General features: G+C 37.7%; 1 long non-coding RNA gene across 1 annotated transcript in view; it reads left to right on the top strand.

Annotated features, from left to right (window-relative positions):
- Nucleotides 1-23,417, top strand: part of LOC120363230 (uncharacterized) — a 186,821-nt gene that overhangs the window by 154,279 nt on the left and 9,125 nt on the right. The gene's annotated exons all lie outside the window — the stretch shown is intronic.

Genomic DNA, 23,417 nt, shown 5'->3' with positions numbered 1-23,417 from the left:
GTACAAGATGGACAAGGAAGAGACAAGCCCACTGTTTCACTAGATGCTGTATTTCTTGGATGATAGATATATCTCTATTCAACCTTTTTCCTTCCATATTCAAAAGGAGAAAAGTTACTTTTCCAACTGAAAAGTAGAATTAAAGTCTGAAATATGTGAAAAGATAATAAAAGACACTAATCTCTTTTTCATGAAATCATCTTAATTTTAATTAAATTATCCTGTAGTTTACTGAAAGGATTTACAAGCACAATTGCAGAATTTCCATCAGTAATATTTAAGAAATCATAGTTAATATGAATGGCACCACACTGAGAGACTGATAATTTTCTAGAAAATGTATCATGTCCTACAAATTGGGTGTTGGTATACTTGATATCAATATTAAAATCTTTTTAGAACTAAAAACTATAATAGTTGACATATGATCTCTTAAAAAAATGCATCTTGTCTCTCTCTTTTTCTCTCAGATCAGTCAGAATCTCCAGGTATAAAATATAGAGAACCAGATATCAGCTCAAGGAGGATAAATTTTCTTAAATTTTACAGTGGCCCAAATTTGGACCATCATTAATAACTGCAGGTTCTCAATGTATATAGTGTGCTGAGGTCAAAGAACCACCACCACAACCTGAAGAGCCCTTTAAGGAATTCTCTTATAGGGTAGGGTTGGTATTAAGTGATCTCAAATTTCTGTTTTAATCCTTAGTTCCTAAAATTCTACATATCTGTCTTGGATGAATGGAATAGACCAGCTTACAAAACATAGATTCATTTCACTGTCTTCTGGGTTTCACCTGTTATTGGTAGGAGATGGCATGAGGTAGTAGGTTCAGAGGAGTATGGAAGCTCATGTGAGCATCATTACTGAGGGTGGAGGACTTGCTGTCTGCACACTGTGGGCTGTGTTGTTCTCAGCATGAGCTACCTGGAAGGTCAATTCAAGTACATGAAGATTGAATTTTCTGGTGTTAAGAGTAACCTCTTCACACTGGGTGTCTGGCAAGCCCTTATTCCCTTTATGGATTTGGAGGTCAGGACACTTCAGAAGTGCCTGAATCATTGACAAAATCTGTCCTTTTTTTCTTGTTTTTGCTTGATGCTACTATGTCTATCCCTGACTTACCCGAGAAACTAGTTACGCAGTTTATTGATCTTTCCTTGTGCAGAGACGTATATTGGATTTATTATCAATGTGCTTATGGCTTTCAGTTTCTTCTTTATGGGAAAGAGAGACTCCAACTTCTCTCAACATTTAAATTTGGACATTCTGCTGTATTCTGCCTCTCCTTCATGGTCAAAAAAGGAGTGTTGAAGGGTTTGTAGGAATTCATTAGTTTTGTTTTGTTTTTTTTTTTTGCATTTTAGGTTTTGGGGTATGCAACAATCTTGCATGATCTTCACATTCATTAGTTTTACACAATAAAAAATATTTGAAAATTGAAGGCTGTGGTAGAAACAGGTATGGAATCCCCTACAAAATAACTCTAAGGGGTGTGTTTGTGTGTGTGTGTGTGTGTGTGTGTGTGTGTGTGTGTATGTTGAGATGAGTGGTTTAAGGCATCCATTGAAGTGAAGTTACATTTTTGTGTGTGTACAGACACTGCAGAGCAATCTCCTAGCTTTCTGTATTTACAAACCAGGAACTTCAGCTGTTTTATTAAAGACCGGACATGAACGCTGAGGTGCTTTGCCAACGCAGACATCAAAGGGACACACGTGCACTTTTTCTCATATGTTTTAGATAGTTTTTTCCCTGCACGTCTGATATCAGAGAGAGTGCTAGAATATAATACCTCACACCTTGAAGATTAAACACCTTCTCAGCTGGTATTTCTGTTCTGAGTTCATTTGCTGCCACTTTATATCATAAGCACCTCACACCATGTCATAGGTACTCTCGGTTCTGTCTTTGCAATGAGATTGTGTTTTTCAAAAGCGTTTTTTTTTCCCCCTGCAAGTAAGTAAACTCTGCCTGGTCTTTGACGTGAGCTTAGTTGCTGAATGAATAGCTTTTTTTTGACAACGAGATAAGATTATAATAGAGTCTATAATAATGATGCCAATCACGGATGGCAGAAAGGCTGTTATTCTTAGACTGTTGTATTTGTAAATCATGCTAGATTTCCCATGGCTTAATCTAAAAATGCCACCTTGTCAGTGGTCGAGGTTTATATTTTAAGTTCCCAAGAAAAATATTTCAGAAAGAACATACTACTCTTCTTTACTGTGTAATAACTAAGTTCCAGAAAGGACTCACATCATCTCAGGAATTACCCAGGAGGCATTTCCACTTCTTCATCCGACCCTGTATCAGGAAGGCAGTTGTCATATTCCCTTGTATGCAAAACGATTCTTACTTGTATTGAAGGTTGTGTATTGGCTGTAATTTTATTTTTACCTAAATTGGAAGCACATATTCTGTCATGGGCCAGGGAGTTGGAGTACAGAAGCTCTGGGGTTAAGGGACAGGCCTATGAGGAGGAAGCAGCAAGTCGAAGGACCAGTCAGAGGTGGGGCATCAGAGCTTACACTTGGTGTTAGGTATTAAAATAAAAAAAGAGGGAAAAAAAGACAGTGTTTCTAAACATTCTTTACTTGTTGGATTTGTTATCTTCTTAAGGACACAACACTAAGGCATAGAAAAATCTTTTTTCTTTTTTATTTATTTGTTTATTTATTTATTTATTTATTTATTTATTTATTGAGACGGAGTTTCGCTCTTGTTACCCAGGCTGGAGTGCAATGGCGCGATCTCGGCTCACCGCAACCTCCGCCTCCTGGGTTCAGGCAATTCTCCTGCCTCAGCCTCCTGAGTAGCTGGGATTACAGGCACGTGCCACCATGCCCAGCTAATTTTTTGTATTTTTAGTAGAGACTGGGTTTCACCATGTTCACCAGGATGGTCTCGATCTCTTGACCTCGTGATCCGCCCGCCTCAGCCTCTCAAACTGCTGGGATTACAGGCTTGAGCCACCGCGCCTGGCCAGAAAAATCTTTTTTCTAATTGCATTTTAGGTTTGGGGGTACATGTGAAGAATATGCAAGATTGTTGCATAGGTACACACATGGCGGTGTGATTTGCTGCCTTCCTCCACATCACCTATATCTGGCATTTCCACCCATAATATCTCTCCCTACCTCCCCACCCCTCACTGTCCCTCCCCTATTTTCCCCCAACAGACCCCAGTGTGTGATGCTCCCCTCCCTGTGTCCATGTGTTCTCATTGTTCAACACCCACCTGTAAGTGAGAACATGCGGTGTTTGATTTTCTGCTCTTGTGTCAGTTTGCTGAGAATGATGGTTCCCAGGTTCATCCATGTCCCTACAAAGGACACAAACTCATCGTTTTCGATGGCTGCATAGTATTCCATTGTGTATATATGCTACATTTTCCCTGTCCAGTCTATCATCAATGGGCATTTGGGTTGGTTCCAGGTCTTCGCTATTGTAACAGGGCTGCAATGAACATTCGTATGCATGTGTCCTTATAGTAGAAAGATTAATAATCCTTTGGATATATACCCAGTAATGGGATTGCTGGGTCAAATGGAATTTCTATTTCTAGGTCCTTGAGGAATCACCACACTGTCTTCCACAATGGTTGAACTAGTTTACACTCCCATCAACTGTGTAAAATTTTTCCTATTTCTCCAGAATTTGTGTTTCATTTGTGTTATACCTTTAGAAAAGTTTTATGTTTTTATCTTAGAAAGTGGCTTCTTAAATTTTGCTCTTAAAAGTTTCTGTCTGTTTTCATGTCCATTTTCTGTTCATTCTTATGACTAAAAAGCAGAATATGCACCACTGTGTAGCTAGAATAGCAAAGGAACTGTGGAATGTTCCACTATAAAGAAATGAGCTATTTCAAGCATGTTACTATAGGCTGTGGTCTGAGTGTGGTGTCCTCCCCAAATTCAATGTTGAAATCCTAACCTTCAAAGTGATAGGAGTAGGTGGTGGGGCCTTTGGGAGGGATTAGGTCATGGGGAGTAGAACACTCATGATTGTGATTAGTGCCTTTATAATAGAGGCCCAAGAGAGAACCCAACCCTTCCATCATGTGAATATGCAGTGAGAAGGTACTGACTGTAAAGCACAAAGCAGGCTCTCACTAGACATAGAATCTGCTGGTGCCTTGATCTTAGACTTCTCAGCTTCCAGAGCTGTGAAAAATTAATTTCTGTTGTTTATCAGCTATTCAGTTTACAGTATTTTGTTATGGCAGTGTGTACTAACACACTATGTGAGAGCTAATTATGAGAATGAGACTCTAAAAGCTAGGAATGATAGCTTTATAAATCACCACTTAAGTACTAGTATTTAGAAGAAAATTTTAATGAGGTAGTATAGAAACTAGGGTTGAATTTAGACTTAGAAAGAACATCAGATTATTTTGCTCAATCATTGCAGTTTAAAGATAAAAGGAGCCTCAGAGAAACTGTAAATTATGTCACAAGTTCTGTTGAATGAGTAAAATCCTGGTCCCTTGAATGTCATTCCTGGACTTTCTTGAGTATACTTGATATCTCCCGTAAAGTAACTATTTATAAGCAAATTCACCTATTTTGTAAAACATACAAGATTTTTTTAAACAAAAGATGCCTTTAATCACAAATTGTGAGTTGTAATGAGGTAGCAACTAAAATCTAGTACATGACTATTTTTCTCTATCAAAAAAAGTTCTGAAAGGTTATACTCATGTAGAAGAATAGCATATTATAAGATGATTTATTTTGTATTGTAATTTTTAATCGTAAAAATGTTCACAGCTATTCTCATGTATTTTTCATTAAAAAACCCTGCAAAGTCAGTGGCTATTAGTTGTGTTTTACAGAAAAAATCCTGAAGGTCAAAATTTAAAAGATACATTTAAGATAATAGGACTAAATCTTATGCCCAGGACTTGGTCTTCTGACTCCAAATCCTGTGTTCCTTTCACTGTTGCATAGTTTGCTCTTTAATGGATAATTGCCCACCCTCCTTTACATCCATTGGTTATCTCTTAAATTGCATTTCATTTCAGGAAATAATAATGAGAATCTTAAAACCAAAAAAATTGTAGTAAGGAATTTCTAAAATAATTCTGCAACTGAGGAAACATATCTAGAAAGACTAATATGGGGAAGTGTACTAGTCAGCTCATAAGAACTGACCATCAGACTTTCAGTAATTTTGCTGATAAACTTAAATTATATAAATAAATTGAACATAATGTTAAAAACAAAGGTAATAAATGCGGAAGGCTTGTTCTTTCATAACTGTTTTACTACATTTTCCTCTTATCTATGCTATTGATGTTATTTCTATCAATTTTGTCTGTATGTATTATGCATATGTCTTATAATGATATACCACTCTTCTCAGACCAGTGTGGGTAGTTTGAAATTGATTATGATGAAAATATTAATACTATAAAAGTCATGAATGCCATAAATTATTGTTTTCTTTTTATCTAGACTTAAAAATTATCGACAAAATATTAACAATGTGGATTAATCTTGAAATTGTATTGTTTGTAGCTGTTACATTGGAAATAGCACATAAATGGAAGAAAATACTCTTTTAATATTTATTTATTATTATTTATTTATTTATTTTTAATTGCATTTTAGGTTTGGGGGTACATGTGAAGAACATGCAAAATTGTTGCATAAGTAAACACATGAGAGTGTGATTTGCTGCCTTCCTCCGCATCACCTATATCTGGCATTTCTCCCCATGCTATCTCTCCCCAAATCTCTACCCCCCACTATCTCTCCCCTTTTTCCCCCTGACAGACCTCAGTGTGTGATGCTCCCCTCCCTGCGTCCATGTGTTCTCATTGTTCAACACCCACCTATGAGTGAGAACTTGCGGTGTTTGATTTTCTGTTCTTGTGTCAGTTTGCTGAGAATGATGGTTTCCAGGTTCATCCATGTCCCTACAAAGGACTCGAACTCATCATTTTTGATGGCTGTGTAATATTCCATGGTGTATATATGCCACATTTTCCCTGTCCAGTCTATCATCAAAGGGCATTTGGGTTGATTCCAGGTCTTTGCTATTGTAAACAGTACTGCAATGAACATTCGCGTGCATGTGTCCTCATAGTATAAAGATTTATAATCCTTTGGATATATACGCAGTAATGGGATTGCTGGGTCAAATGGAATTTCTATTCTCTAGGTCCTTGAGGAATTGCCACACTGTCTTCCACAATGGTTGAACTAATTTACACTCCCACCAACAGTGTAAAAATGTTCCTATTTCTTTGCATCCTCTCCAGATTTTTTAATGATCGTCATTCTAACTGGAGTGAGATGGTATCTCAATGTAGTTTTGATTTTCATTTCTCTAATGACCAGTGATGATGAGCATTTTTTCATATGTTTGTTCACCTCATGTATGACTTCTTTTGTAAAGTGTCTGTTCATATCCTTTGCCCACTTTTGAATGGGCTTGTTTGTTTTTTTCTTGTAAATCTGTTTTAGTTCTTTGTAGATTCTGGATATCAGCCCTTAGTCAGATGGGTAGATTGCAAAAATTTTTTCCCATTCTGTTGGTTGCTGATTCACTCTAATGACTGTTTCTTTTGCCGTGCAGAAGCTGTGGAGTTTGATTAGGTCCCATTTGTCTATTTTGGCTTTTGTTGCCAATGCTTTTGGTGTTTTTGGTCATGAAGTCCTTGCCTATGCCTATGTCCTGAGTGGTTTTGCCTAGATTTTCTTCTAGGGTTTTTATGGTGTTAGGTCTTATGTTTAAGTCTTTAATCCATCTGGAGTTAATGTTAGTATAAGGTATCAGGAAGGGGTTCAGTTTCTACTTTCTGCACATGGCTAGCCAGTTTTCCCAACACCATTTATTAAACAGGGACTCCTTTCCCCATTGCTTGTTTTTGTCAGGTTTGTCAAAGATCGGATCGTTGTAGATGTGTTGTGTTGCCTCGGAGGCCTCTGTTCTGTTCCATTGGTCTATGTCTCTGTTTTGGTACCAGTACCATGCTGTTTTGATTACTGTAGCCTTGTAGTATAGTTTGGAGTCTGGTAGTGTGATGCTTCCTACTTTGTTTTTTTTTTTTTTTTTTTTTTTTTTTTTTTTTTTTTTTTTGCTTAGATTTGACTTGGCTATGTGGGATCTCTTTTGGTACAATATGAAGTTTAAGGTGTTTTTTTCTAGTTCTGTGAAGAAGGTCATTGGTAGCTTGATGGGGATAGTGTTGAATCTATAAATTACTTTGGGCAGTATGGCCATTTTCACACTATTGATTCTTCCTAACCATGAAAATGAAATGTTTCTCCATCTGTTTGTGTCCTCTCTTATTTCATTGAGCAGTGGTTCGTAGTTCTCCTTGAAGAGGTCCTTTACGTTTCATGTTATTTGTATTCCTAGATATTTTATTCTCTCTGTAGCAACTGTGAATGGCAGTTCGTTCTTGATTTGGCTCTCTTTAAGTATGTTATTGGTATATAGGAATGCTTGTGATTTTTGCACATTGATTTTCTATCCTGAGACTTTGCTGATGTTGCTTATTAGTTTCAGGAGATTTGGGGCTGAGACGATGGGGTCTTCTAGATATACAATCATGCTGTCTGCAAATATAGACAATTTGACTTCCTCCTTTCCTAATTGAATACCCTTTATTTCTTTTTCTTGCCTGATTGCTCTAGCTAGAAGTTCCAATACTATATTGAATAGGAGAGGTGAGAGAGGGCATCCTTATCTGGTGCCAGATTTCAAAGGGAATGCTTCCAGTTTTTGCCCATTCAGTATAATATTGGCTGTTGGCTTGTCATAAATAGCTTTTATTATTTTGAGATACGTTCCATCAATACATAGTTTATTGAAGGTTTTTAGCATAAAGGGCTGTTGAATTTTGTCAGTGGCCTCTGCATCAATTGAGATAATCATGTGGTTTTTGTCTTTGGTTCTGTTTATGTGGTGAATTATGTTTACAGACTTGCATATGTTGAATCAGCCGTGCATCCCCGGGATGAAGTCTACTTGATCATGGTGGATAAGCTTTTTGAGGTGCTGTTGCAATCAGCGTGCCCATATTTTATTGAAGATTTTTGCATCTATGTTCATCATGGATATTAGCCTGAAGTTTTCTTTTCTTGCTGAGTCTCTGCTGGATTTTGGTGTCAGGATGATGTAGGTCTCATAAAATGATTTGGAAGGATTCCGTCTTTTTGGATTGTTTGGAATGGTTTCAGAAGGAATGGTATCTGCTCCTCCTTGTATGTCTGATAGAATTCGGCTGTGAACCCATCTGGACCTGGGCTTTTGTTGGGTGGTAGGCTCTTAATTGCTGCCTCAACTTCAGAACTTGTTATTGGTCTATTCAGGGTTTCGACTTCTTCCTGGTTTAGGCTTGGGAGTATGCAAGTTCCCAGGAATTTATCAATTTCTTCCAGGTTTACTAGTTTATGTGCATAGAGTTGTTTGTAATAATCTCTGATGATGGTTTGTATTTATGTGGAATTTGTAGTGGTATCCCCTTAATCATTTTTTATTGCATCGATTTGATTCTTCTCTCTTTTCTTTTTTATTAATCTGGCTAGTGTTCTATCTATTTTGTTGATCTTTTCAAAAAAACCAGCTCCTGGATTTATTGATTTTTTGAAGGGGTTTTTGTATCTCTACCTCCTTCATTTCTGCTCTGATCTTAGTTATTTCTTGTCTTCTGCTAGGTTTTGAGTTTTCTTGATCTTGCTTCTCTAGCTCTTTCAATTTTGACAATAGGGTGTTGATTTTAGATCTTTCCTTGCTTCTCATGTAGGCATTTATTGCTATATATTTTCCTCTAGACACTGCTTTAAATGTGTCCCAGAGATTCTGATATGTTGTGTCCTTGTTCTCGTTGATTTTAAAGAACATCTTTATTTCTGCCTTCCTTTTATTGTTTATGCAGTCAACATTCAAGAGCCAGTTGTTCAGTTCCCATGAGACTGTGCAGTTCTGAGTTAGTTTCTCAATTCTGAATTCTACCTTCATTGCACTGTGGTCTGAGAGACTGTTATGATTTCCGTTCTTTTACATTTGCTAAAGAGTGATTTACTTCCAATTATGTGGTCAATTTTAGAGTAGGTGTGATGTGCTGAGAAGAATGTATATTCTGTGGATTTGGGGTAGAGAGTTCTGTAAATGTCTATTAGGTTTGCTTGGTCCAGGTCAGAGTTCAAGTTCTGGATATCCTTGTTAATTTTCTGTCTCGTTGATCTGTCTAATATTGACAATGGGGTGTTAAAGTCTCCCACTATTATTGTGTGGGAGTCTAACTCTCTTTGTAAGTCATTAAGAACTTGCCTTATGTATCTGGGTGCTCCTGTATTGGGTGCGTATATATTTAGGATCATTAGCTCTTCTTGTTGCATTTATCCTTTTACCATTATATAATGTCCTTCTTTGTCTCTTTTGATCTTTGTTGGTTTAAAGTCTATTTTATCAGAGATGAGAATTGCAACTCCTGCTTTTTTTTCCTCTCTCTCTATTTCCTTGGTAAATCTTCGTCCATCCCTTAATTTTGAGCCTTTGTGTATCCTTGCGTGTGAGATGGGTTTCCTGGATACAGCACACAGATGGGTTTTGGCTTTTTATCCAATTTGCCAGTCTGTGTCTTTTGATTGGGACACTCAGCCTATTTACATTTAGGGTTAATATTGTTATGTGTGAATTTGATCCTGTCATTTTGATGCTAGCTGGCTGTTTCACCCATTACAGGCATTGATCGACTTACGACCTATGAAACTTATGACCATTTGACTTTACGACCACAATCACTAGCCATGACTGCACCGCGTCTGGCAGCGCAAACTTGCCCAGCTGGGCATACGACAGTGCAGACCAGCTTCTGGCAGCATACTATCTCCGTGTGCACCATTTCAACTGTACATATAGCCTACTCAACGTATGACCAAATCATGTTATGACCGTTCCGTGGTCCCGACTGTGGTCGTAAGTCGAGCACTAGCTGTAGTTGATGCAGTTTCTTCATTGTGTTGATGCTCTTTACCATTTGGTATGTTTTTGGAGTGGCTGGTACTGGTGGTTCCTTTCTATGTTTAGTGCCTCTTTCAGGAGCTCTTGTAAGGCAAGCCTGGTGGTAATGAAATCTCTGAGTACTTGCTTGTTCATAAAGGATTTTATTTTTCCTTCACTTATGAAGCTTAGTTTGGCTGGATGTGAAATTCTGGGTTGAAAGTTCTTTTCTTTAAGGATGTTGAATATTGGCCCCCACTCTCTTCTGGCTTGTAGGAGTTCTGCTGAGAGATCTGCTGTGAGTCTGATGGGATTCCCTTTGTGGGTAACCCGATCTTTCTCTCTGGCTGCCCTTATCATTTTCTCCTTCATTTCAGCCCTGGTGAATCTGACAATTATGTGCCTTGGGGTTGCTCTTCTTGAGGAATATCTTTGTGGTGCTCTCTGTATTTCCTGGATTTGAATATTGGCCTGCCTTGCTAGGTTGGGGAAGTTTTCCTGGATAATATCCTGAAGAGTATTTTCCAGCTTGGATTCATTCTCTTCATCACATTCAGGTACACCTATCAAACATAGATTAGGTCTTTTCACATAGTCCCATATGTCTTGGAGACTTTGTTCATTACTTTTTACGTTTTTTTCTCTAATCCTGCCTTCTCATTTCATTTCATTGAGTTGATCTTTGACCTCTGATATCCTTTCTTCTGCTTGGTCAATTCAGCTGTTGAAATTTGTGTATGCTTCGTGAAGTTCTCATGTTGTGGTTTTTAGCTCCATCAATTCACTTATATTCCACTCTATGTTGTTTGTTTTCATTACCATTTCGTCAAATCTTTTTTTCTACGTTCTTAGTTTCTTTGCGTTGTGTTAGAACATGTTCTTTTAGCTCACAGAAGTTTCCTATTACCATCTTCAGAAGCCTGATTCTGTCAGTTCATCACACTCATTCTCCATCCGGCCTTATTCCCTTGCTGGTGAGGAGTTGTGATCCCTTGTAGAAGGAGAGGCAGTATGGTTTTGGGTGTTTTTGTTATTTTGCACTGGATTCTTCTCATCTTTGTGGATTTATCCACCTGTCATCTTTGTAGTTGTTGACTTTCAGATTGGGTCTCTGAGTGGATGTCCAATTTGTTCATGATGAAGTTATTTCTTTATGTTTCTTAGTTTTCCTTCTACCAGTCAGGCCCCTCTGCTGTAGGACTGCTGAGGTCCACTCCAGGCCCTGCTTGCCTGGGGATCCCCTGTAGCAGCTGCAGAACAGTAAGGGTTGCTGCCAGTTTCTTCTTCTGCTGTCTTTGTCCCAGAAGGACACTTGCCAGATGTCAGTCTGAGCTCTCCTTTATGAGGTGACTCTTTGGATATATGGGGGTCAGGGAGCTGCTTGAGGAGACAGTTTGTCCTTTATAGGAGCTCAATTGCTGAGCTATGAGCTCCATTGTTCATTCAGAGCTGCTGGGCAGGTATGTTTAAGTCTGCTGCAGCAGAACTCATAACCCGCCCCCCTTTTTTTCCCCCAGATGCTCTGTCCTGGGAAGTTTGGCCTTTATTTATGAGTTTCTATTATGCTGCTGCCTTTTTTCGTGGCTTCCCTGTCCAGTGAGGAGGCAGCCTAGTTATTGTCTGCCTGCAGAGGCTTTGCTGAGCTGCTGTGGGCTCCGCCCAGCTGCCCTGTGAACTTCCCTGCAGTCCTGTTTATGTAGGTATAGCTAGAACTGCCTCAGCAATGGCGGCTCACCTCTATAACAGTTGACTCTCTCTGAGATGGCAGGCTGCCACAGCAATGGCGGGCTGCCTCAGCAATGGCAAACTGCCTCCATAGTGGTGGACTGCCATGGTAATTGCGGATGTCCCTCCCCAACAGAGCTGGACCATCCCAGGTTCAGCTGTGCTTGCTGTGAAACTCTTAATCCAGAGCATTTCTGATTGCTGTTTATTTATGGTGGTGTGACCAGCCGAGCCTGATCACCTGGCTCCCTGCCTCAGAGCCCCCCCTTTTTTTTTAGTTGAATGGTTGACTCTGTCTCCCAGGTGTTGCAGTTGCCTTTTGAAAAGGTGCTGGAATCTGTGTGATTTCCCATGTGGCGACCCACTGTGCCTGCACTGGCTGAAACAGCCGTGCTGAGATTCATGGTGCTTTTTTGCCCGGGAATCTCCTGGCCTTGCTCCCTGTTTCAGTCCCCTTTTTAATCAGTTGAATGGGTGACTCTGTCTCCCAGGAGCTCCAATTGCCAGCTAAAATGGTGCCTGGACTTGTGTATTTTTTACGGAGAACCGCTATGCCGGGGCACCAGCCAGAACAGCTGTGTCAGTGAAAACAGCTGTGCTGGTGACCCATGGGGCTTCTCTCTTTGGGAATCTCCTTGTCTGTGGGCAATAAAAATCCATTTGGAAATGCAGCATCCACTTACCCTCTGCACTTTGCTGGGAGCTGCAATCCTGAGCTGCTCCTAATTGGCTGTCTTGGATCCGTCCCCCTCTTCTAATATTTAAAAACTATTATATAATTCAGCAAAGAAGTTGCAGACATCATCAAAAGCTCAGTGAAATCTGACCTATGTCTTTGTTGTTTCATTTTAGTCTCACTCTTTAATGTAAAAGAAAATAGTAAAAAACATTTATATCAGAACTATACTAATTTGTCAATGATCTCAGTGAATTTTTTCTAATCATATGGTAATTAAACATTTATACATAGTCTGATTTGGTGGTCCTATGGTTGAGAATAGAATGAAAAAGAAATTGATAGTGAAATCCACTATTACTATACTGTAGGAAACAGAAAGTCACACTGAAGTTAGTGGTATGGAATTTACAGTGAAGATTATTGTATATATTATCATTATTTTTCCAAATTTGTCACTATATGCTCTTAAAGCAGTAATGGTTATATGAAACTTTCTTTTTCCCTTTGGAGAGCCAGTTGAACCACAGGATAGAGAACATGCTGTGTTGGGAGATGAATGCTCCTGTAGAGGAGAGGATACCAGAAAATCCATGTAAGTCCTTTTGTAATTGTCTTAGAACAGGAGTTCTGCTTATGTATAAACTAGTTTTATGTAATATACCTCTGTGACCTTTTCCTCCATTGAATAGGGAGGGACATTTTTCTCCTTGTGGGGCTCAGCTTCAGATGCCAGAATGCATTATGCATTTCACAGTATACATAAGTCACCTGCTATCATAGACAATTGGGGGACAAAAAAAAAAAAAAAAAAAAAAAAAAAAAAAAGCTCTCATGAGTTGTATATAAGCTTGGGGTCTTGGCTCCAATATTCTCTCTCAACACTATCTTTTATTTCATTTTTTAAGTATCTAGTACATATCTAGGACATGGATGCAACCTTCTAGAACTAAGCCCCACAGTTCTGGTATATCTTTGGTTTCATAGGGCTCCACTTTACTGATGTGACCTTTCCAGAATCAGTCATAGTTAACCAATATTTTATTCTATTCTCTTTGGGTTCTGTATTATATTAATACTACTGTAACAGTGATTGCCAAAGAGTTAATGCCATTTTCTCTCCAGGTAACATATATATTCACATTAAGATATACTTATTCTTGGTGTTTTAACCACAATTGATAACTCAAGGGCTGGGATTCTAAACATTATGGCATAATGGTGGTGATGGTAAATATTTAATAAATAATTTTTGGTTGATTAATAGGATGCCCTTCTAGGCTCCTTTAATCATATCACTTCCAACTTCTCCTGTACTCTAGGCCAAATTAATTATATGATTCCCTCTCCCTTTTATCAGCTTTGGAATTAAAATTACTTTATACAAAAACCTAAATTACAAATTGAATATCCACCAGCTTTCTGGTGAAGCTGTGTTGAGTTTTAGAGCTGCCTTCCTTTGCCATGCATATATGCCTCGTTGATTTTCATTTGGTGTTTAGCTTATACTACAGTTAATCAAATTTAAGTTTCATTTGTAAAGACCTTGATGAGACAGCAGAAATTTCAAAAAGGGAGAAGATATCATGAGATTATGGTCTTCTGACCTCCAATTGAAGAGTGGAGGTTAGTTATCAGTCAACTGAATGTAGTGATATTTTATAGTACCCAGAAGCTTGCTAATGAAATAGGGGCATCTTATTGCGAACGTATCTTTCCTTTAAGCCTTCCATGACTACTAAAATGATTTAAATAGGAACATGTATGAAATAACTAAGTATCACAGAGAACAGTGGGTTAAGTAAAGGAGCATTGTAGTCAGGAGACTGGCATTCAATCCTAGCTGTGCCTCCTTTGGAATCTGTTTTATTATCTAGAATATTGGAGATTATTTTTAGTGTACTCACTTTGTTAGGCTGTTTTAAGTGTTAAATAAGATAATAAATATAAAACGCCTAGCAAAATTCTCACTCACAGACCATGATGGCAACATGTTGCCAAAAGTAGGATTTCTATGATGCAGAATATCAAGAAGGCAAGCTGGGAACCATTTTAAAGGTGGGGAATTTCTCAATTTGTAGGCTATAAAATGAAATTCTTTGTTATTTTACAAAATGGTGGTATTTCATTTAAATATATTAAAACAACTGTGAACAGATTTAGCTATATTAAAAGTCATTTGTTGAGTTTTAAAGAATTTCTCAAATATTTTTATTGTATGCAAGCAACTTGTAAAGATGAAAAACATTGAATTACATTGAGAATTCTTTAGTCTCTGTCATTAATAAAGTATGAGATGGAAATTTTGTGTTACAAGAGTTCACTGAGATATCAGGACAGTGGAAGGTTCTGGTATAACAGTGTTACAGTCAGTCACATTATATGATTTCATTACAAATCCAGCCTAAGAATTTCCATTTTATATCCAAGTGTTCCATGAATTTACACTTTCATCTGATTAAATGTGAACAATAGCTCACCAGGAGTATTCTGTAGCTACTTCTGAAAGATTTATCTATTCTTTTTATTAGAAGTAATTTTCTATATTATCAAAAGAAAATCATTCACTTAAACATCAAGTTTTCCAGAATCTACATTTTAATCTCTGTTCTATTAATAAATTGTAAATGAGAGGTAAATGCAAAGACTGATGATCAAACCTCACTTCTTTCATCTGGCAAGCTTCCCTTTCCCCCCAGCCCACAATAGGACAGTATCTTCCATAATATACTTCTTAGAAGTCTGAAGAGGTGTGCTGTTACAGAGGATTATCTTGGAGGTCCAAGCAATTATGAAAATGCTGCTTTTGGAGATTTATGAAGCACATTAGCATATTACAATTACTGAGGAGTCTTGCAATGTTTGTTTGGTTCAGTGTTTTCCTCTTTTATTGCGTAATACTTATACCTTGTATAATTTGTGTTTGATAAAACATGTTTTAGAAAACTTTACCCTGGATTATAATTTTTTTTTCACCCAGAAGCAAGAAAAAAACCTGAAGTTGCTTTTAGGAAAGTTTTTAGAGTCAAATTTGGAATAAGAATTGGGTTTGAGCCCTTGCTACAATTTTATAGCCAGGTAACATTGAATACATTATTTCGTTTCTCCAAGTCTTGGTTTTCTTTTCTGTAAAAGCATAAAGTATCTAGTAATTGCCTACAGTTTTTATGAATATCATGTAAGTTAATGTAAGTAAAAATGCTATATAAAAACAATGGATGTTATTTACTGACTCAAATATTTCCCTCATAGATTTATTGGGCCTTGTTTAATATGCATTCATTAATAAACTTAGATATTCAGCTTCTCGGCCCATGATAAATTGGAGTTAGGAAAAACAACCAGAAAGTTATTGGGCAGTTATTGAGCAGTGACAATGAGTGTTGAGCCCAAAATAAAAAAGCAGACTGACTATTGATACATGGGATAATAGTCAATGGTTATAGTTCATTGAGAAATGGTTAAATTATTATTTAAAATGAGATGGCTGCCAGGCATGGTGGCTCCTCAGCATTGGCAGGCTGAGGTGGGCAGATCATTTCAGCTCAGGAATTTGAGACCAGCCTGAGCAAGATAACGAGGCATCATCTCTTAAAAAAAAAAAAAAAAAAAAGAAAAAGAAAAAGAAAAGTAAAATAAAAGGGGATAGGGTATAATATCTTAAGGAGAAAACCACAAATGTGGTTCCTTTAGATCAGGATCTCTTTGTTATCCATTTAAATATCTGTCTCTTTTACTGAGATCAAGACAAACTTGTGGTGAGATCTCTGTAACTATCTGCTTAATATAATTTCCAGTATTAGTTGATTGCTAATTTATTTATCTGAAGTAACTCATTCTCTGAAAGCCCTAGATTGCTAATGCTATGTTCTTTTATTTTTTTAATTATACTGTCAACTTAATGTCTGATTGTTTGTCTAGATATCTATGTATGTTATATGATGTATAACTATTAGCCATTAAAGTATAGAAATAATATTTTTTCACATGGAATATATTTGTCATGGAATATATCTTATTGAGTTTAAAAAGTAGTTTACCAAGTAATACAAAAAACATATTTGTTTAAAAATTTGTATGCAAAGAAAACATTCTGGCAGAAAAAGAATTTACCAAAAAGTTAGTGTGATCATTAATTGGGGTGGTGAGTTTATGGCTTGCTTATATTTTATTGTATTTGCTCATCTCTCTGTTTCAATTTTTCTACAATGAGCATTTCATACCAATATGAAATATTCCATAGCAATATAACCAAAATAAAACAAAATCTTCATTCTGGTATTTCTGATGAAAACGATTGAGCAGAAAAAATGGGAACTATCACATAAAAGTCACTCAGGAGCAGTAGTGTGTGTTCTTTTGCTGCCTGGATGCCTCTCTGGCCCTCTGCCTAGCTGGCCGCCCTGAGCATCACAGTATCTTTGAGGATATGATGAACTGTTGCACTTCAAATCAATCAAATTTTTACTTGTATGGATTTTTTTAAAAGATAGGAACAAAAATCTGAAAACCATTAATCTTCTCATTGCCGCAGGACTCTTCTAGAAGTTTCCAACTCTTATATTAAGTAGTCAAACGAAATAAAATAAAAAGAAAATAAGAAATAACCTTGTAAAAGCTGTCAACAGTTTTGTAGACAGAGTCTCATCTGGGCTCTTCAAGCAAACGTAGCTCTAAGCTTTTTAATGATTATTCAGTATCCATATGGTACTATCAGTGACAATGATAGGGATATAAAATGCTTTCAGCATTCCATTTCTTATAGATACATTTTGAATAGTATAAGAAGGACTCATCAGATCTTACCTGTAAGACACTCACACAAGTTAGAGCATAACCCAGGAATGTAATCCACCTGAGACAGCACTTAAGGTAAGAGAGAAATGACATAACAAAGAATACATATGGTTCTCGAGAAACTTTCATCATTCTTCTTATTTGCACTTTGTGTCAGAGAAAACAAGATCATAGACTTCAAGTTTTTTTTCTCATAGCTCTTATGAAGCACTCTGCAGTCAGCCATTGCGTTTTTATTTAATGAGAAGGTAGAAGACTCGGATTTATAACACTGTGAGATTATTAATTCTTTTAATAGCCTTGTGATTTCTTGCACTTAGAACAATGATAAATCATTTATGTTACACTGGTATGAAGCTTTAGGGCTAGGAGGCTAATTATTGGTCACATGTGGGAGGATAGCTTATTAATCGACATAAAGCCATATATCTCAGAATGTAGATCATTTTCAATGTAAGCAAATTATATGATTGTGTAATTTTAATAGAACAAATATTTTGATGCCTTTTTATTGATTAGTAAAGAGGAAGCATAATTCCAAAATCATTCAAAATCTTGTCTTTGGTTTCTCTGCAGAAGCTTTTGCTGCTCTCATTCTCTTTAAATTATTATTTACGTTTTGCTGATGAGCCAGATGGAATATGGATGTTCAGTCCTAATACTAGTTATTATTGAGATGGCCAAAAGCAAGCATAGTCCATATTCTCTTCTTGTTATTTCCCTCAGTTTACATGCTTTGTTTTCTGCTAATTTCCTTGTATCTACTTTTCTTTCTTTGATGGATTTCTGTCCTCCTCTGACTCTTTGATTTATTTCTTTTCGTTTTCTCAACTGTTCCTCATGTGTATGTCTTACTCTCCCTATTGCTTTTTCCCATGATGATTCTCATTCCTCCACCCTCCCATATCACTTCAAGGTGCTGTTTCCCATTATCCCCTCCCTGCAATGCCTAGTAGCACCCATCATCTCTCTTCCTTCTGATCTCCAAGGAATCATTTTGACACTTTTATCCCTGTGCAAATTTGAGACTCATTTTGGGTTTCTCTCACACTGGCAGCAGAGGAGAGTTTTATTTAGGGTATGGGAGATGAGGTGCAGTGAATGTCTCTCATCAACCACTTCGCCAAGATCTGGCCTCTTGGAAGAACCAGGAATCAGTCAGAGTTCAGGAGAGGAGAGTTTTGATTGTAAAGACCATGTGATGTGCGAGATCAGCTTTGGTAGGTCAGGTGATGCTGAAGGAGTGGACACTCTGTGGATTTATAGATCTTGGGCTCTTTAGGTGTGTTCTAATGCTGGTTAACAAGATGCTGATTGTAACAGGATAAAGTTATTGTAAGACCGGCCGCCTCGCAGAGGGTTAAACGGACACATCCATCTCTCTCCATGCCTGATAGCTGCGTCATCACCCAAGCTCATTATCTGGCCTTGTCGCATGGCTTCCCCGCACCCGCCTCCGCATAACAGATCCAAGCCCACATTCAGCACTAAATTATGCATTCAACTCCCAGCCCACTGTTGATAAACCCAGCAGAAAAAATTTTTTAAAGAAGCCCCATTAGACCCTGCCTAGTTGCAGTCTGTTCTGTATGCCCCGGGGAGGCCCGCCTACCCATAACCACTAGCTCCAGGTATTTCCCGCTTCTTAATAGCCATTAAGATTGCCTTCACTTTGTTTCTGCAACAGTCAATCAAGGCCTAAGGTCTCTCCCACCTTCCCATAACCGCCAGCTCCAGGCATTTCCTGCTTCTTAATAGCCAGTAACATTGCCTTCACTTTGTTTCCCCAACAGCCAATCAAGGCCCACTTACCTAAAGTCCTGCCTGCCTACCAATGGCAACTAGTTTCAGGCACTTCCTGCTTCCTGACAGCCAATAAAATTGCCTTTGCTTTGTTCCCCAATAGCCAATCAATTGCCGTCCCTCCCCATAAAACCCCATGACCTAAACAGCCGGGCGTCGACTTCTTTGGCCCCTCTCTCGACCACAGAACCTCGCCCAGGAGCTGAATAAATTAGCTTCTCATTTTCTTATACTTGCCTCAGTTTCCTCACTTTACCTCGGCAATAAACCTTACAGTTATAATCCCCATCCACTCCATCATTCAATTTATGCCATATGCTGTTGTTAAACTAATTCACCAAATTTGCTGCCTTAATCATGATCTCTCATCTCTTGAAACTTCTTCAGAAACTCGTATTACTGTGCCATGCAACTCTCCACTCCTCAAGCATCTTAGTCAACACTGAATGAAAGCCCTGACCTCTCTCTGTGCCCCCATTTCAGCTTTTCTTCCTTCTCCCACTCCTGCCCTTTGCATATATTTATTTGACCTTTTCTCCCAGACTGTCCATCTCATTTTTAGAGAGACCAAGTCTAGGTTTCCAGGAGGATGTGCCTCATTCGTACAGCCCCACTCATCCTCAGGTTTTCAATGTCCTTGTTAAAGCTTAGCTTTAAGCTTATGTTTCTCTTAGAAATTTTAATCCCATTTTGCTCTCTTTAGTATTATAATCTCTGTGCCTAAACTCTATACCCATTTTGCCTATGTCTAATAAATATTACTTTTTAATGAGGATATAACTTCACTTTAAACATTTTTTTATATTTTTGAAATAATTATAGTACTTCTGTGTGTAAATAACAGTGTTACAGAAGACAATGATCTTAAAAGGATTTTATAATATCATTTTTAATTTTTAAGGAGTAGATATTCTTTCTACCCATGCTCCTTTCCCATAAAAAGTGTTGGGAATAAATCGCTTATTCTTTGGCTGGGCTTTACATCCAAAGTCTTATTTCCAGTCCTCCTTTTAAGTGCCTCAAGTAAGTATCATCAGGAGTGTTCTCCTGGTAGGATGGTACAATAGTCCTTGAAGTTTGGACCACTTGCCTCTCTGTAGGAGATGTCAGGGGCTCTTTTTATGTATTTAAATGTCTTTTATTTTTGTTTTGTACTATAATTTCCTGTGTCAGTTTTTGGATACTCTCTTTAAAGTCAAAATCAATGAGATATTTCAAGTACCCTAATAAATAGTCGTTAGGAAAAACTGACATTTTGGGCCCTTATTACACTCATAAATAGATATGTTTTCATAACTCCACTGTCCTTCTCATAGAGACTGATCAACCATTTGAATTTATAAAGAATGTTAAGGCAGTGGAAGTAGCAGCCATGGACTCACGTGTAAATGGCTAGATGCATTTGGACAACATGGAAGGAAAACAACAGAGATATGAAGCTAGAAGGAGAGGTAAAACCTTGTGGCATGATAGGTAGAGACAAGAACAAACAAAGAGCAGTGGGGGAAAGAGAGACAGACACACACAGAAATGGGGAAACACATAGAGACAGTTAGACTTACGGAGAAGGAGAGAGAGGAGAGATGGAGAGAGAGATTGAGAAGAAAGAGATGGAATAGTTGCCTTAAATCTTAATAACTTTTCAGCTCTTGATTCTAACATCCCTTCCTCTATGAAGAGAACAGAGGTAGAGCCCCTTGTGCTGAAGCCAAGTTGAATTGGTTCTGTTCCTTGTATCCAAATGACTCTACAGTGAGATAGAGCCTACCCCTAGTCTATGTATGTCTAAGTCAGAATAGCTTGCATTGTAGCTGTTCCATGTTCCTACTGTGAACCAGGGTTTCATGGGTCCTGTTTCTGCAGTTAACAAGTTGGCCACGCTGGCAGTCAGTATCGTTAAATCCACAATGAAGACTTTTTTTGTTAAATGATATTGAGATATTGTCATCAATTTTGTAACTTGTTGGCTGGGCACAGTGGCTCAGGTCTGTAATCCTAGCACTTTGGGAAGCTGAGGTGGGTAGATCACTTGAAATCAGGAGTTCAAGATCAGCCTGGCCAAAATGGTGAAACCCCATCTCTATAAAAAACACAAAAATTATCTGGGACTGGTGGAGTGCACCTGTAATCCCAGCTACTTGGGAGGCTGAGGCATGAGAATCATTTGAACCTGGGAAGCAGAGGTTGCAGTAAGCCAAGATAGTGTCACTACATTTCAGCCTGGGTGACAGAGTAAGACTCTGTCTCCAAAAAAAAAAAAAAAAAAAAAAAAGTAACTGGTAGTGCTTTATTAAATTTATTGGTTAATCAGAATGACTCACCAATGTGTAAAGAGAATTGTCTAAAAATAAGTAACATTAACAATGACAAAACCCAGCATCTATGTGGGTGTGTTTTCCATTAAACTAACCTTACTAACCTTACTGATTTTCTTTAAACCTAAGCAAATAAACAAATTAAACAAATACCTACATTGTCACACTAATTTGATATTTTAAAATATAATTTCATTGGTTTTGTCATTTTCCTATAATTTAACTTATAAAATTGCCTAGGTATTTTAACTGTATAAGAGCTATATGTAGAAGGACTTTATACCCCTTTTTATATTAGTGCATATGTAAGTAATGTTAGTAAAATGAGTAATATTTGTTTTTCTAATATTTTCCCTCAAAGAAATTCCATACATTATTCAAATTTGAGAAACATTGAATTAAGAAGTTGTTTTTCTAAATGAAAGTTTATTATTTTTAATTCACTTTACTTTTTCAATTTTTGGTAACATTCCCAGATTTACCCGTGTACAGTTGATGTTTATTATCTTATGCCAGGATGTTTTAAGGGTCAAATAAGTTGAGCTTTATTTTCAACAGTTACGAATTTTCTATCTCTCTCTGCATTTTTTTTCTCAGTAGATTTCAATCTTTTCTCTGAAAACCAAGAGGTATTTGGTCAGTTTTGGTTCGAATGCTGTATTGGTGAGGCCAAGCTTGTGGTATGAAGATAGGGAACTATATAATTTCTCTGTGGTTTCTCACTGCCCATAGCTGCTGGCCAGAACTAGCCACCTTTCTGCACATCAATTCAGTGGCATAAGAGCCCCAAATTAATAGAAGGTAGACTTAGCTGTCAAAGTAATGGAATTGTGACTTCGTTATCAGAAGTAGTATTTTCTTTGGAACCCCAGTAGTACTCCTAGCCACCTTTCTGCACGTTAATTCAGTGGCATAAGAGCTCCAAATTAATAGAAGGTAGACTTAGCTTCCAAAGTAATGGAATTGTGACTTTGTTCTCAGTTAGAAATATTATTTTCTTAGGAATTCATAATTCCAAATTTGTGAAACCCAAGGGTAAAGTAACAAGAAGCAAATTCTTCAGCATAGAGAATATAGGCTTAAAATTGAGAGGCCATGCCCACTTCCATCCTTGTTTCCTGGACCTGGCTGTGGTGTGAAGTGGGGGGACGTTATTATATACTGGTCACTTGTTTAAATACCCCAATCTCCCCCCTCCTCAGCTGGTGCCATAGCTGAGCCTTCAATAGGCCATCTGCTTCTAGATGATGGGACACGTTGTAAGACTAATGAATTCCATGAGCATGATGACTGCTGTGTTTGTTTCATTACAAAGTGGCTTTCTTGGTTGAGGGTGACATTTTGTGGTATAATATGTCAGTGGATAAAGCATTCATTAAGCCTAGTAATAAGGGCATGTATTATATGCATTAGTTTCCTAGGGTCACTGTAACAAAGTACAAATGGGGTGGCTTAAGGGAACAGAAATTTATTCTCACACAGTTCTAGAGGCTAGTAGTCTGAAGTTCGAGTGTTGGCAGGACCATGGTCTCTCAAGAGTTTAGGACAGAATCTGTTCCATGCTTTTAGCTTCTGATTTCAGTGACAATCTTTGGAGTTCTTGATTTGCACTACAGAACTAAAATCTCTGCCTCTGTTGTCATATGACACTTGCCCCCACCATGTCTCATATAATCTTCTTATGAGGACACAGTCAAATTGAATTAAGGGCCAACCTTACTCCAGTATGACTTCATTTTAACTAATTATATCTGCAGTGACTGTATTTCCAGATAAAGTCACACTCAGTGGTATTGAGGATTAGGACTTCAACATATCTTTTGAGAGACATAATTCAACCCATAACAGAATGCTAGAAGAACATTGTGGACTAAGAGGCCAATCCATATCTAGGATTCCTGATGGCAAAATGCCTTCTCCATTCCAAAATAGAAGGGATCCAGTGGAATCAACCTTCCAGCAGGGAGCTGGTGGTTCCCTTTGGGAAATGGTTCCATATCAGACCTCATCATTGGCCTCCATGTCTTAGCACCTAGCAATTATGATAGCCAAAACAGCTTTGGAGAGAGAAAATCTATGTTGCTACTATTTAAATGTTTGTGTTGCTTCCAAATACACATCTTGAAACCTAATTCCCAAT

The sequence above is a fragment of the Saimiri boliviensis genome, chromosome 4 (assembly GCF_048565385.1).
Source record: "Saimiri boliviensis isolate mSaiBol1 chromosome 4, mSaiBol1.pri, whole genome shotgun sequence".
In the NCBI taxonomy this organism is placed as follows: Eukaryota; Metazoa; Chordata; class Mammalia; order Primates; family Cebidae; genus Saimiri; species Saimiri boliviensis.
This window is presented reverse-complemented; position numbering and strand designations above follow the sequence as displayed.